Below are 15,700 nucleotides of genomic sequence, written 5' to 3'. Positions count from 1 at the left end.
TATTTATATTTTTCACATTTTTATACATGTTTTGACGTTTTGTTATCAATTACGCACGCAAACCACGACCATCACATTCAAACATTTATCGAGCACTGCACGTCCCACGCACACGTATTTTCCGATAAATATCTCAAAGTTCTCGAAAGCGTGTACTACCTATATAATATTATTATTTTGTGACAATAATAACAACGGCGATATACTAAATATAAATACATAAATCGTACTCCACCATTTTCGTCGTCGTGATGTTGTGCTGAGGTGCACAGTCATCGGAGAAACGTCGTACAAATTTTGAAAATAATGCATACGAGTTCATCATACGGATTTACACGATTTACGTGATTCCACAGTTTTTTTTTTCTAAGGTAAGACACGAGTTTGTCAATTTCGTATCTATGATATTGTAATAATATTGTATACTGCAAAAACGATTACCATGTTTCGATTGCTGCTTGTGTCGAGTACCTACCAAAACCATTGAGATAGTGAGAGGATGTCAAGTGCCTCTCCTCAACCTTCTTATTGACAGTGTTGTAGTATTTTAATATAGGACTATAGTATTCTAATCGTGTTCGTTAACATTTTCGAACCACTTTAGTATTCCAAAATCGTCAGTCACAACTCACAACTGACAACAATATTATTTTCATAGATAGTATAGGTACAAATCATTTGACTAAAATATAAACAACATAAAATGGTAAATTAATTAATCTGTTTTACTTTTTTAAATATATACTTTAGTCTGTGAGGTTGGCAGCCCAATTCCAAGATTTTTAATTAAGGTTTTCTCAATAATAAGTGTTTAATATTTATGCTAAAATTTAAATCACCGACTGGTACTTACTTACGAGTTCTTATAAACCTAGCACCAAATTCTGGCGAAATCAAAGTTGAAAAGCTTTATAATACACGATTCCTTTACTTATTTCTTGGAATAATTGAAAGAAAGGATGACTTTCATGTTTATAAATTGTGTTAACGAATATTTACAAATTGAACACTATATTTTGGCACGCTCTAAGTTCAAAAGAACCATGAAGCACCTTCGTCGACTTACGCATTTCAATTCGTGTAAATTGCACCCGACATTTTGGCATACCGAAAACTCTTATCTAGATGTAAAAAATTCATAATGTTTTCTCTTTATCTAGATAAAAGAAATTACTTATCTAATCAAAACACTGGAATTATCTAATAGGCACATTATAGTGTAAATGTATAATACTACAGACTACAGTTTAATTCACTATAGCGATACGATGATAATATGACGTTCATCATTTTATACCGTGATCTGAAAATCTACCACTTTTGAAAAAGATTTCCACGATTTGATGTTAAGTGTACGTAAAAACCAATATTAATCAACGATGATACACCGTGAACTTGTTGAACTTCATTGACGTCATAATGATTTGTATTATTGTGCCGTAAAATTATTGAGGTGTCGTGAATTTATTGCAATACACACAAAGGTGGGAAATTTAATAAAAATAATTAACTTAAGTTCAATTAAGTTAAGAGGACGCATGATTGATAAGTTTAAAAATAACAGTTAAGAAATTATAAATTTTACTCGATCAGTTAGAAGATGATTTGGAAAAAATATTGCCTTCACTCAGTTCAAAAAAAGTTAATTTATATTTATTTTTTAACTAAGTAAATCACATAAAAATGATGGAGTCAACCTAACTCTTAACTTAACTAATAAAATATATAAAAATACAAAATTATTATTTTATTAAGAATGTCAGTGTTATTATAATATTGGGCTATTTTTAATTTATATTAATATTTACGTATAAACGATAAATTTCAAAATTAAAAATATTTTGATCCTACTTTTTTTAAATCAACTGAGAAAAGTTAAATTATCTCAACTATATATTAAACTAATTAACTTGATTAGAAAATAAACGAACTATTTTAGTCAAAAAGTTTGAAAAAAAACTTTTTAACTAGTTAATATATTAATATATTTATTAATGCACCCATATTGTATTATATCGAACACGTTCAAGTAGCGGCAAAGGTGTTGCATTCTTAAGAAGTTAAATATAATACACCTAAAAGATTCAAAAAAGTATTAAAAGGGTTTTTATATAGTTAACAATTAAAATCTCTATCTAAAGAGAAAAATGACTTACAATATAATACGATGTATTACCGAGTTCACTGTAGTTATACAATGTCAATACAACGTCCATCATCATTTACATCGTTATCCCGAAAATTCACCACGTTAAACGTGCGCGATTTGATTTTAAGCGTACCCAAAAATCAATATTAATCGACGATAGGACGTCTTGGACGTGTTGAACTGCATTGACGTGTCAATGATTTGTGTTACCGCTCCGTCGTATAATACAAGGTAATGCCGTGTAGACGCCTACCGCCGCTGCAGTGTGCAGTGTATAAAGAGTAAATGGGTGGGTATACCTAGGCGTTCGTATACGCATGTATAAAACCCTAGACAATGATTTAACTGTTAACTTTGATAAATGGTCCGTAGTTTTTCACCCCGTGACGACGTTACCGTCGGACGGTCTTTTATTTGAAAATAATAATGGTTTTTCTCTCTACTTTCTACGTACTATATTACACTGCTCCACACCGCTGCGGCTCGTCGGACGTGCTAAAAGGTCAGCAATTCTACCGCAGTTTTCTTTGTTTTATCACTAACGTGCGCGGCTAGAACGTCGCGATGTCGATTCGATCCGATAAGTTTGTTGCGTCCGTGCTGTGTGTACGTCGTTACAGTATTTAACAAAGATTTTGTTGACTGCAGCTGTTGTTGCACGCATACAAAATGTCACGATGCACAAGTAAGGATTGGTCCATTTAACGTAAAATGCACCAATATCATTTAAATATTCAAATATTTCTTTTAAAATACCATAGCGTTACAAAACTGAAAAAAATCAAATGTAAGTTAACTTTTTTTTAATCGACATCAATTTTCGGTTATAATGGTAGAAAATATTTTTTGTTTGTTCAAAGGGTTATAATTGTTTGGTAAAAATATTTTCGAAAACATTAAAAGTTTTTGAAATATTAATTGTCTTGATACGATGAATACACAATTCAGCATTATTTTTTATGCAACGTTGTAATTGCATATTTAGCTTGCACTCGTATTTATAAATAGGGTTAGAACCCAACTAACAAATGAATAAATATGTATAGGTACACTTATGCAGTTAACACTAAAAAGAATCAAACTATTTTTAATCATTTTTTTTTTTTTTTTAATGAAATTAAAAAAAAAAAAACACTGGTAATTTATTACAAGCGCATAATTTATTATAAATTGTATATATAAGTGTATTGCATAATTAAGAGAGTTGCGTTCTATATATACCTAAACCTAAATCATGATCTGTACAAAATACAGATATAAAAACATAGATTAAGTTTTAGTTAATAAAGTTCTGTGGTATCTTATTTCGAAATTTCGAAAACTTTACAACAAGTGTTTAAAACCAGAAAACAAATCAAAATATTTGCTTAAACTCTAAATTTTAGAAAACATAATGATACAAATTTATTTATTTAAACGAATGCAATAGAACAACTTAAAAATACACTTGAATCATAAACATCCGAGCCATGGTAAACAATTATTACATAGGTATACGAAAAATAATGTTTTACTTATGTTTTAACTTTTATATTAGTGTTTAAATGTTAGAAACCTTAAAATATTGTAAAAAATAAATGATAACTTTTTGTCCTGATTCAAAAATCATCATGAAACGTTTATAGATTATAAAACAAATACTGGGTTTTTTGGAAAACAAATGCAACGTACATTGAAATTATAGTTGTAAATTAATATTATAATAACGTGTTGAGGTATATTTTAAGAACTTGAAGTGTGTAATAGCTATTGCTTCCGTCTCTGTCACGAGTGCATTTAAATTTGATATGCAGATGCAGAATGTATATAATTTCAAAATAATAATTTAATGAGTTAATAACATCACTGATATATATATATACATATCGTTTTTTATTAATTCGGTGAAAAAGGCAACAACTCCATTGCATCTAAATTACCATTTTATCATTTCTACATCAACACAATTATTATACCTTTAGAGAGGTTGGACGTATTCAACTATATTTTATTAGTCAGCAATTATCTTTTTTATTCTGATATTTATGAGCATGATAAAACTTATAAACGTATTATTATCGTTTTAAATGTTGATATCAAAATAAAACAATACTAAATATCACACCTTCTTTAGCTATAGTTATGATTAAAATTAAAAATATATCTCGTTCGAGTTGGTACATCGTCGTGAAACAATAAACCAGACCAAAGAATTAACCATTAAAACACAGACTGTAAAATGTATTATTTTAGAAATTACGACGTTGAGTATTATTTTCTTTTTACTCACATATTATGGTATAATTAACGTTTGTGCCAATAAATATAGTAAACAATAGACAAATAAATTGCTATTTGTGTGGATCGAAGAAACTACAAAACTTTATTAAATTTAAGCGAATACCTACTTAATATCTGTATTAGCTTATAATCACTCGTAAAAGACGCATATACAATGAGAAAATTAACCCAGATCATTACTAAGCATCACAATCTTTATATTATTTTAAGAAAAAATAAGAAATAACGGTTTGGCATGTAAACTATTTAGTATTTTAGCAAATCTAAAAACAACAGTTGACCTGTTAAAAGTTGTTTCAAGAAACGTATAGAGTTATTATAGAACATAATATTTCAACAACTAAATATAGGTATTTACCTATAAGGTAACCTTAACATTTCAGTGAACTTTCACAAGGGTTTCTGCAGAATTTTTATGAGGAGAATATTAATAAATAACAACGTTTTTCAATTTCTCAGTTTCCTTTACGATTAGTGACGGTTTGTGAAATGTCATTAATCTTTCATATAGGTGAATATTATTAAAGAATATTGTGGATTAGTTAAAACTTTATCTTATATATATATATATTAAATGGTATACATTTATATTAAAAAAATGAATTTTTAAAAAAAAAACGTTGCTTACCACTGATTTGAAATTTTTAGTATATTCATAAAACTAAAATTAAATACAACTCAACTCTTTTGAAGTTACTATTTATTTAAAAACAATTAAATAACAAAAAACAAAACTCAATTAGTTATAAATAAGAATAAGACTTTAAACCACGAATCAATACCAATGTTCTATGAACGTTTAATTTTTATTAAAAAAGTGAAACCTTTTGTTTAATAAAACACTTTGGCGACCATTACATAACTATAAATTTATAATACAACTCTTCTTTGTGTCGTTCACAAAATAATTTGATAAAAACTCTCTTAGTAAAAAAAACAAAAGTTTTGTTATTTTTAAATATTTATTTTGCCATATTTTTTATTATACTTAAAGTATTGATAAATATTGACCCAAGCAAAATCTAAAATAGGCAATCGATTGACCCGCCTAGCTAATTTTATGTTCTATTAGTATTATATCAATACCTTAATATAATTTTAAAATGTTTCAAATCCTTTATTTCTATTTATAGTTTAATTGAATTATTCGAAAAAAAAAATGGAAAATGTATTTAATGTAATTGAATAATAGTATTAAAAACATTAAATATTGTCTATTAATTAAAAATATCATATTATTATGATATCACCTACCTTCATAATGTATATTCTTATTTTCATTTTAACGTATGTGAATTTTTTCATTGATTTTTTATTTATTTACCTTAATTAATACATTATACTATAATAGGCCTACAGGGTCACATTACTTTATATATTGTGATTGAATAGCAATTTATATTTACAGTAGGAAGTAGTTATATTAAAAGTATCAGCTTTAAAGTGGGTACCTACTTCGTGAAGAAAATTACAGAGAATCACATAAAGGTATATTCATGTGCATGACCTAATATTACATTTACAGATACTAATTATTGTTCACTAGCATGTAAAAGAGCTAAATAAAAAATTAAAAAAACATATTAAGTATGAATTGTATTATCTAGTTTCTTTAAATAATATATTTTTTGCAGTCTCTTTTATGTTATTGAAATCTATTACCTAAATTAAAAATCCTGTGAACATCTTATTGATATATTTTACAAGCCGTACGGAAATTCTTGTAAATATTTACATCAAAGAACTAACAATATTAATATGTGTACTGTTGTTTACATTTTGATAATCTTCATTGTTAATATAAACAAATATGTAATAATTATTACTGCAAATCAAAGAATTTTGTAGAATAATTATGTTTCATCATTGATTTTCAATATTATAGTATACCATTATTTACCTACAACTGTAAATCAAGCACTAAAATAATTATTTTATTTTGTTTCATAAAATATTATGTTGGTGTTGTTTTAGTAAATACGTACAAATACGTCATGAGCATTTAAGCCTATTAAAAAAAAATTTTATATGATCTAGAAATTTTAAAATAAATTACAGGTAATCAGTATTTCTTCAGGAGTCATTGAATCAAAATAAATGTGTTAATCATTTTATTTAAAAACCAGATTACCTAACTTTTGTCGTTTCGTTACAATATCTGTATAAATAAATTACATTTACTAGAACTAATAGTCTTAAAAATAATGCCCTAAAAATGTAAAAACCATAAAATGAATCGAATAATTTTTTTACATACCTAGTTGTAGTTGACTGGTAAAGATAAATAACCTATTAGAAATATTGTAAATTACATGTTGTAATGTGTTTAGTCTGAGTATTCAAACAATTTACAAAATACGATTGCTGTAAATACGATTTTTGATAAGTACGGAAAACGAGAATATAGAACAAAGTTTATCCATTTACGAACTTCCAAACCGACACCCTATTTTCATTGTGTAATTATTTATTATTATAAAATATTATATGTAAAAATAATATTATGTGAGAAAATTAAAAACTGTTTTGATCGTATGATATTAATTTGGATATTGTTTTGTCAATGATGATTTTTTTCAGGGCTTAAATAAAAAAAAATAATACCGTTTACCGTTATATGGATATTAAACGAGGTGCGTGAAGTTATGATCGAATGATTGTTTTTACGTTATAAAGAATTTAAACGTTTTTCAATTTATGCGTTTAACCGTTATACAATTTTAAAGTTATTCAACTTATGCATTTAAACGTTATTCAACTTATGCGTTCAAACGTTATTCATCAAAATATTTATTGCTATTTTAAACTTCCTTTTACATTTATTTTTATTGATTAGATAGGTGCCCAGTATTTTGAGTCACAGTTTTACAAAAATAACCATAATACGAGTATAATATTATACTTTACTGATAATTATAATTTATAAATAATTTTTTTTTCCTGGCATTGATATTATTATTATAATATGTTTCAATCATTAATCGTTTTCTGTTAAGTTATTTGATATTATTTTTATTTATAATCGTTTATCGTTTCTGTTCTATTATCCGTTATCAGTTTTCAATCGTTTATCGTTTACTGATAATATGTTAACTGTTACCCGTGTCAATCGTTTATCGTTTTCCGATATGTTATCCGTTATCGATTTTAATCGTTTTTTTAATCGTTTAACGTTATACTCGTAACGACCATTATTGACTTTTATTTTTTTTTACTTACAATTTCGTTATTTGTATTTAGAGTAGTTGTTAACCATACGTCCGTATACTGGTTAATTTGGATGAATACATTTACAAATGTTACCATACCTATATAAATATATATTTATATATAGGTGCTTTAGTCACATTTCGAAATGGAAAAAAAAGAAATATAATTCTTCGTTAAAACTTTGGCCGTCGACAGCTTGACCCGGATTTTTGTTATTCAGCTTTAACTGATTTGGGTATGAACGCAAAATGTATTCACATTTCGCAGTTGTTGTGCTTGTGCAGTTGTACGCAAATACGAGAGCAGAAAGCCATTTTTTTTCGGTGAGATCCTCTGCGTGTCATTCGCGAGGCTTTCGCAGCACAATAGTTTCACTTTCCATCACAATAATAATAGCGATCATCAACATCATATACAGTCAATAAAATATTTTCGAAAATCTCGAATGTCATGATTCATCCATTGAGCTCACCCTCGTCATCGTCGTTCCTTTAGAATAATGTACGCCACCACAGGCACTACATCTGTCGATAGTATCATCCTTATCGTTATTTGTCTTATTCACTATTATGTATGTTACAAGACTCGTATGAGTGCATATTGTTATCATATCAAAAAAAAAAAATTGCTCGCCATTCATTCAATAAAATAAGTTGTTAAGAAAAGAATTCATTTTTGCTGTAGTTGGATAGGCGGGAAGAGAAAAAAACTCCTCTCTCAATGAATACGTCACTATATTATGGTCTATGCTTTATTTATACTAAAATATGACAATTAATACTAGAAACATTAGCTCGAAAAATTTACTTAGTAAATAGTGAAGGCAACAGTATAAATTCTCGTAGATGTTATTGAAGTATTTTTACCGCTGCTAAACTCGAAGAACGTTTCATTTTAAATGTTTTTATAGGCTTAATAACACATTTAGATAACCCATATTTATGCTGAGCTTTCTTTAATCCTACGAACAATTTATTTTTCTAATTGCTGGTTAGATAGGTGATAAAAATGGGAAAAAAGTATTTATCCTATGACGTATAGGTACAGTATAAATAACGTTTTTTGCGAAAATAAAAAATTGGACAAATATACTTTGTTTAGAATTTGAAAAAATGCACCTAAAAATCTGTTTTAAAATTTAAAATATCAAAACGTATAATTTATAAATTATGAATTTTATTTATTATTCCCATAATCATTATAATATGAACTACGACGATAGTCTTAGTTTATTGAGCATAAACAGTTGATTTCTTTCATTATATATTTCACGTGTTACACCCAAGTAACAACTTTATATTCAACAAATAATGTGCAAACATTTACATTCTAAAATATATTATGAATAGTAAATATATATTCAATATCAGTTATTGATTGACAAATGTTTTTTAATACTTTTCCAACATTAAACAATCATTCAATGAACCAATAGTATAAATTTATTTATCAATGTTTCATAAATATTCAAACCAATTAATTATCTAATATTATTAATATAATATCATATGCTATCAATTTAAAAACTTAAACTACTTTAATTGCTTTACCAATTATTAATATCATTTCATATTAAAAAGCTTCTCATAGTATTTCATACAACTTTGTAACTCTGTAACTTTGTAACGTTTAGAATCTTAATTCTGATTTTTGATGATGGCTTTTGTAATAATTGTGTGTCATTATGTAAAAATTAGAGTAGACGTTACATTATTGGCCGTTCATATATTATATTTGTATGCTTACAAAACTATATTAAATTAAAGGAATTCGATTATACCATTTACAAAATGTATACGTCATATATATGTTACGGTTTAACTTTCACACCATAATTCCGTAATAAATTCTTAACCATCAACAATGCTTTACTGCTTACCATTTGTAGTCATTCGACTATGAAATTCAAAATTACTATTCTCAACAAACGCCTATATATAAAGTTTTGTTAAACGTATAATAATGTAGTAACACACAACAGAACTATTGCTATCTTGAGTTCAGGAAACATAAAATATTGGATTTAATTAGAAAGAAAAGATACTTTTGAAACTGTAACAGAAATAATGAATGTAATAAGCCAAAGAATCCCACCATGTTTATTAATTCGTATATTTTGTTATATTATTATAACTTATCATATCATTACGTATAAGATAATACGTACATTATACATCGGAATAATATGATACGGTTGGTATATACCTATATGTTTCAATCTCGACGACCATACATCAGAATTCTCATGGATATTTTGAGCTACCTACCACTATATAATAATTATTGGTGACCAATAATTGGATGTAACTCTCAATAACTCAAAATCAAATTAATTATTTTTTTTTAACTCAATACGGTGCAGATAAATTCTCTTCTCTTGGATTGTATGAATCAGACATTTTATCAAATTTGGTGAAATGGATGTTATAAGCATAAATAATGTACATACAATTTCAGAAACATTCATTGAAGTTCTTTACTTGAAAAATATAACCATAACAAATTTAATATTTGTAAAAAAATAAGGTTTCCCCAAGGAACAATTTGATGAAATATAAAAATACAATTTTATTATTTAAAATTTCGTTAGTGGAATTATGAAAAAAATATGGAATATTAATACATGTTTATTCAATTTATTTGCTATAAGCACATACCACAAATGTTAACAATTGTTCAGCAAATTAAATATAAAACAATTAGGAAATTCTAGTTTCGATTCCAGGTGAGCTTGCCCCAATAAAATTGCTAAAACAATGTATTTTAAATTTAACAATTATATTCTTAAACTGTACGTGCCTGTAATATGAAAACGCATCTGATAAAAATAGAAAAATTATGGTTCCTTGTAGCTAATAAGAAAAAAATAAACACAACAAAATAAAAATTCAACATATTCCAAAATATGGGAATATACATTTTTTAATTGCATAAAGAACGAATTCTATAAACCATATAATCATGTATTACCGATGATTTCGAATGGCATATGACTTATAATGAAGACAAAAACTAGAAATTTTGAGCTTATGTAGTCTCATTCCGAGGATGTAAAAGATGTCTGAGACTGAAAAATTTAAATTAAAGGAAAATTGCTAAGTACCATGGAAATACTATTTATAGATAACTATTCCACTCACGATTAGAATACTAAACTAATATAGTTCCATCAATGTATCTATCTATATAAAAACAATAATATTAAGCTTCATACAGTCAACAAATGTTTTAAGAAAATTGCAATGTTTTTCTAAAAAATAAATAGGTAATCAAAAGCTTATTTAAAAATATAGGCAGTAATAGTTCTTGGAGAAATTTAACCCCATACAATTAACAATAGAGCACAGACTATATTAAGTTTTTTTTTTTGTGAAAGCCGGTCATAAGTATTGTGATAAATACATTGCAATGCTCAAATATCGGACAGTTAAAATATTTCTACACATTTATCAAAATTAGAATTGTAGAATCTACGTACCTATCATATTCACTATTAATCACGTTACATGTAAATGGACACATTATGTCATATTTGTGCATAATAATTAATACATTTTTTGTCATCCAATGACATTTTGTACGTATAAAAAAACATTAGAATTATAATATTATCAGCAATTTTTGGGACCCTAATACCCATACACTGTGAAGAGTTAATCGATACACAGTATTCTTAACACATCTACATCTACATTAACCAAAGTTTAATTGAAGTGTTATAAGATAACGTATTATAAGACTATACCTACGAGGCTACGCCAAGTGTGTCATAATATAGATATTAAACACACTTAAATTGTTCGATATGTTATAATGCATAATACAACATGTAGGTAATCCAATGCAACTAAATAAACTTTATAACATGAAAATTACATAAACTTATTGACAAACTTTAATATTTACATAATGTTTAAGTGATGAGAGAAAATGAACAGAAAGCGATTATAATAATGCTGAACGTACATAAATATTATAATCAGTTCGATTTATTAGCATATATGCAGGGTTTTGTGTGAAACAGTGCTTCTCAAACTGCATCAAACAAACTTCTGGTAGTACATGAAAGGCAGAAGTGGTAATATGGAAAATTAATAAATTAATATGACGTGTACCTACCAAAAAATTGTGTTTGTGGCGCATCTAATATTATTTAAGGTGTTATGTAAATAGGCACTAAATAATATATTAATGAATGAACAAGAGGTTACCTACTACTAGAGATTCGAATGACTCTATGTCATGCTAAAATTTTAATGAATCCTTTTAACTGCCACCAATATACCTTAGTACTTAAAATCATATTGATCATCCTAAACCAATCTAATTATACTATCCAATTTCTTTGGATTTCTAATCACACCGGTACACATCGGAACGATGTTGCCGACAATTTTGCAAAATCCACGTCTGATTTAATCTGCTCCACCCTAGCTCAACTTCCTCGAACTGACTTCATTCCATTTTTAAGATATATCCAACCTGTGGCTTACATACTGGTCTAACCTCCCAGTTAATTTTGCCACCAGGTACAAAAACATAGGACCAAATATTCAAAACAAAATATGGTTCAATAACCTTAATTTACCCTACCTAAGTCAACTATTATACAATTTAACCGCTTACGTATAGGTCGCTCATTACTACCTGCTCAAGCTTACAAGGTGTCACCACTTGTCTTCATTGTGTGTATGTTTGTTCGTTGTAATTAATACGTTACATCCGGCTGTTCGATATGTAATAATACCATTATGCGTTGAATTCTCGTTCTTCAATTAATATCACAGCGTATAATAATATGATATAATATCATTGTGTACACGAAACGCTGTGAAATTAATTGAATATTTTTAATATCACATAATATAATACGTAGGTACTAAACACGAATAGTCTCGCACATGGCTAGTTTTAACAACTTTCGAGGCACGTAATCGCCGTTTACGTCATAATGAACATACTGTGGTCGTATTATATACGTAGCACATCAATCATTTCGGGTTAGGTACCTAATAATGTTTAATACATTAATATTATTATTATATTCGATACTCGCGCACTCGCTGACATCGTTAAAATGACGCCCAACGATCATCTAACCAAATTCAATAGGACAGAGCGCATTAGGCGATGCATCGACTAAAGAGATTAATTTAACACGTAAACTCTAATATTATAGTCAAAATAATAATAATTATTATAAATTATCGTATCAATGTGTAATGTTGACGTCTTTAAAATATGACGGACACCACCGCGGTGGCTGAGATAATTTTATTGAGGAACACGCCAACTACGGTTGTCACATTTTGTAGTTTGCACGACGTAGGTACCTATACCTACCCGTGCTTGTCGTCACTCGTCTACCGTACGTCCGTACCGATCAAATTTGGGTAAATATAATATTTTAAAACGATATATTTCTGAAAACAACTGAACAGAATTTCTCACAAAATTGACGTGACCCATATGTGATTCATGAAATCTTAACAACTTTTGGCCTCTCGAAAAATTTTATCTTAAAATTGTAGAAATAGAAAATGAAAATCCATTTGAAAACATTAATAAATTATGTAGTTATCACTTATATTTGTGTTAAAAAATCACGTGTTAGAACACCTATTTTTAGTATTTCATATAATATTTATAATTTCTCAATTTATTTTCAAGGTTATACAGGCAAGAAATTCTTTGTGTTATTTGAATAAGTTACCAATCTATAAATTTTGATTTTTTCTGGTCAAAATGTCAATTCTATTCTACGGAATAAGTTTATTTGATAAGCTTTGAGTTTAAAAATACTGCGCAATCGATTAGATTTTTCAAACGTGATTTTTTTCTTATGTCCGAATATATACTGTTGATTTTTTCCCAATTTAACATAACTCTTCTCGAAGAATTATGACTTTTTCGCTTAGTATGACAGTTGCTGTACGTAATACATGTATTGTAACAATTCTAAAATCCATCACGAGACTTGGCCGTGGTGGATTTCACGAAAACATATAAAAAAAAACAAATACGTTTATTTTTATTTCATTTTACTTTTGTTTTAGTTTTTTATTAGACCCGTCATAGTTTTTGTCGGTTACCCAAACCTATTTGTTATATAAGGACCGCTGAAATTGGCAGGTGTCCCATTGAGTATTTTGTCACGGACAAAAGGACGGACGGCCGTCGACCCTAAGATGACCGAACTTACGACAGATGACAAACGATCTTTGTAGATAATACCCGTTTAATTAGTTTTTGCTGTGTTGACGTCGTGTGCTTAGCACAATAGAAGTGTAGTTTGAGATAAACGAAACAAAACAAAAAAATTACTGATCAAAAACGCAACCATAGGGTATATCTATATAATATTATGGTTTTTAAAGTTTTTTTAAATGTCGAAAACTTTATTTATTATTCAACGAGATAAATATATTGAACAGCAGTCCGTGAAGCCTTTTGAATGCGCCATTTTTCTAAATTTTATATTTATCGTTCAAAATTTTCGTCCAAATGCTATCGTTGTTATTTTAGTTCAATAATCACACAATTCGATATCTTTATTTACAGTAAAGAAATATTTTTGGTTTATATAATTTTTCAAAAACAACCGTAGAAAAAACAATAACTCGTATTTAACGATCACCACAGTAAACACCATATATTTTTATTTGTAACGGTTTTGACAGTTCTGCACAGTGTACATTACGTAAGGGATCAATGGGCGCCTAGTCAAAATCGTTGACTTTTTAGAAAAATTATGCGTTTTTACTCCTACGATTGTTGGTTGAAAATAAAAAATATTTATTGGTTCTTTCAATAGAAGTTAATTTATAAAATTGGCTTTTAAATTTATTGACCTAGAATGATAACCTTGGTGTTGTGTTATCGCTAACCATCCCGCATTTGTCAAACAGTAACTAATGTAAATTATGTGGTCTTTGGCTCATTTTTTATGACCCACAGATAGCACTATTAATGATAAATTAATTTTAAGAAAAAAATTAATAGAAAAAATAATTTAAAAATAAATTATAGAATATTAGTTTCGATTCCACAACTATGTTGGTGATAAACTCTATGTTTCTTATCTGTGTTATATTTTTGCAAACTAGAATCAGATAATTATTGTATACTATTGTAAATAATGAATAATATAAAAAAAATTCTAGAATATAAATAAATATTATTTTTTATTTTTTTGTGAATTTTTATGTGTGCCCCGTATAGCAGTAAAGAGTAAGCTATTCAATAAATTTGGCACAGTTAATATTTTGAGTCCAGCATTACTGACATAAACAGACGTAGAACGTTGATGTATAAAATTATAATAATATTTGTTGGTATAACATTCAATATTGTGACTAAAATATTATTATATTATTTAATATAATACATTTTAGACGTGGATCGAACTCAATACTTCATGAGGTAATCAACAGATCTCAAACGTCAAACCGAACTGTTTAATCGCATGTCCAACCGAAACTGTGTCAAAAGTTTCGTTTAAATAAACTGAACTGAGATTTTTAACTGAAATTCGAATTACCTAAACGTTTTAGGTGTATGTCAAATTGAATTACTTAACCAGTTTAATAATTTAACAAAAAATAACATTAATTCACCTAGAATGTTATTCACCATGCAGGCTTTAAAATAATAAACAATAGTACTAAATGATACGTCTTTTATGATGAACTATAATTCTACCAAACGATTGTATTAATTCAGGTATCATGTTACACTAAAAACCTATTTTAAACATTTTTAATATAAAAAAAAAAATAATAATAATAACAATAATGTCTTACTCTTGATAAATACATATTGAATGCATTATAAACAAATTAATATTGTACGCAATACGCATATATGGAAAAATTTTTAAATAATTTTAAAACTTTTGCTTTCAATGAACTTAAAATAAAATTAAAATTAAAAACTATTTGCTTCTTCACTCCTAAGGAAACACCAGTGTTATTGGCGATAGAAGCAATAATTCAATAAATTTTCCCCGCACCGCAGTTTCCTTTCACCATTGAATTGTATATCCCAAACATGCAGCGGTGT

The 15,700-nt window shown here is 27.5% G+C and overlaps 1 protein-coding gene across 2 annotated transcripts in view; it reads left to right on the top strand.

Moving 5' to 3' along the window:
* The window catches only part of Syt7 (Synaptotagmin 7), a 242,147-nt gene that overhangs the window by 130,994 nt on the left and 95,453 nt on the right, over nucleotides 1-15,700 (top strand). The gene's annotated exons all lie outside the window — the stretch shown is intronic.

This window comes from Diuraphis noxia, unplaced genomic scaffold (genome assembly GCF_037042655.1).
Source record: "Diuraphis noxia isolate RWA-SAM2 unplaced genomic scaffold, SU_Dnox_SAM2 contig0001, whole genome shotgun sequence".
In the NCBI taxonomy this organism is placed as follows: Eukaryota; Metazoa; Arthropoda; class Insecta; order Hemiptera; family Aphididae; genus Diuraphis; species Diuraphis noxia.
The sequence above is the reverse complement of the archived record's forward strand: the minus strand, read 5'-3'. Positions and strand labels throughout refer to the sequence as shown.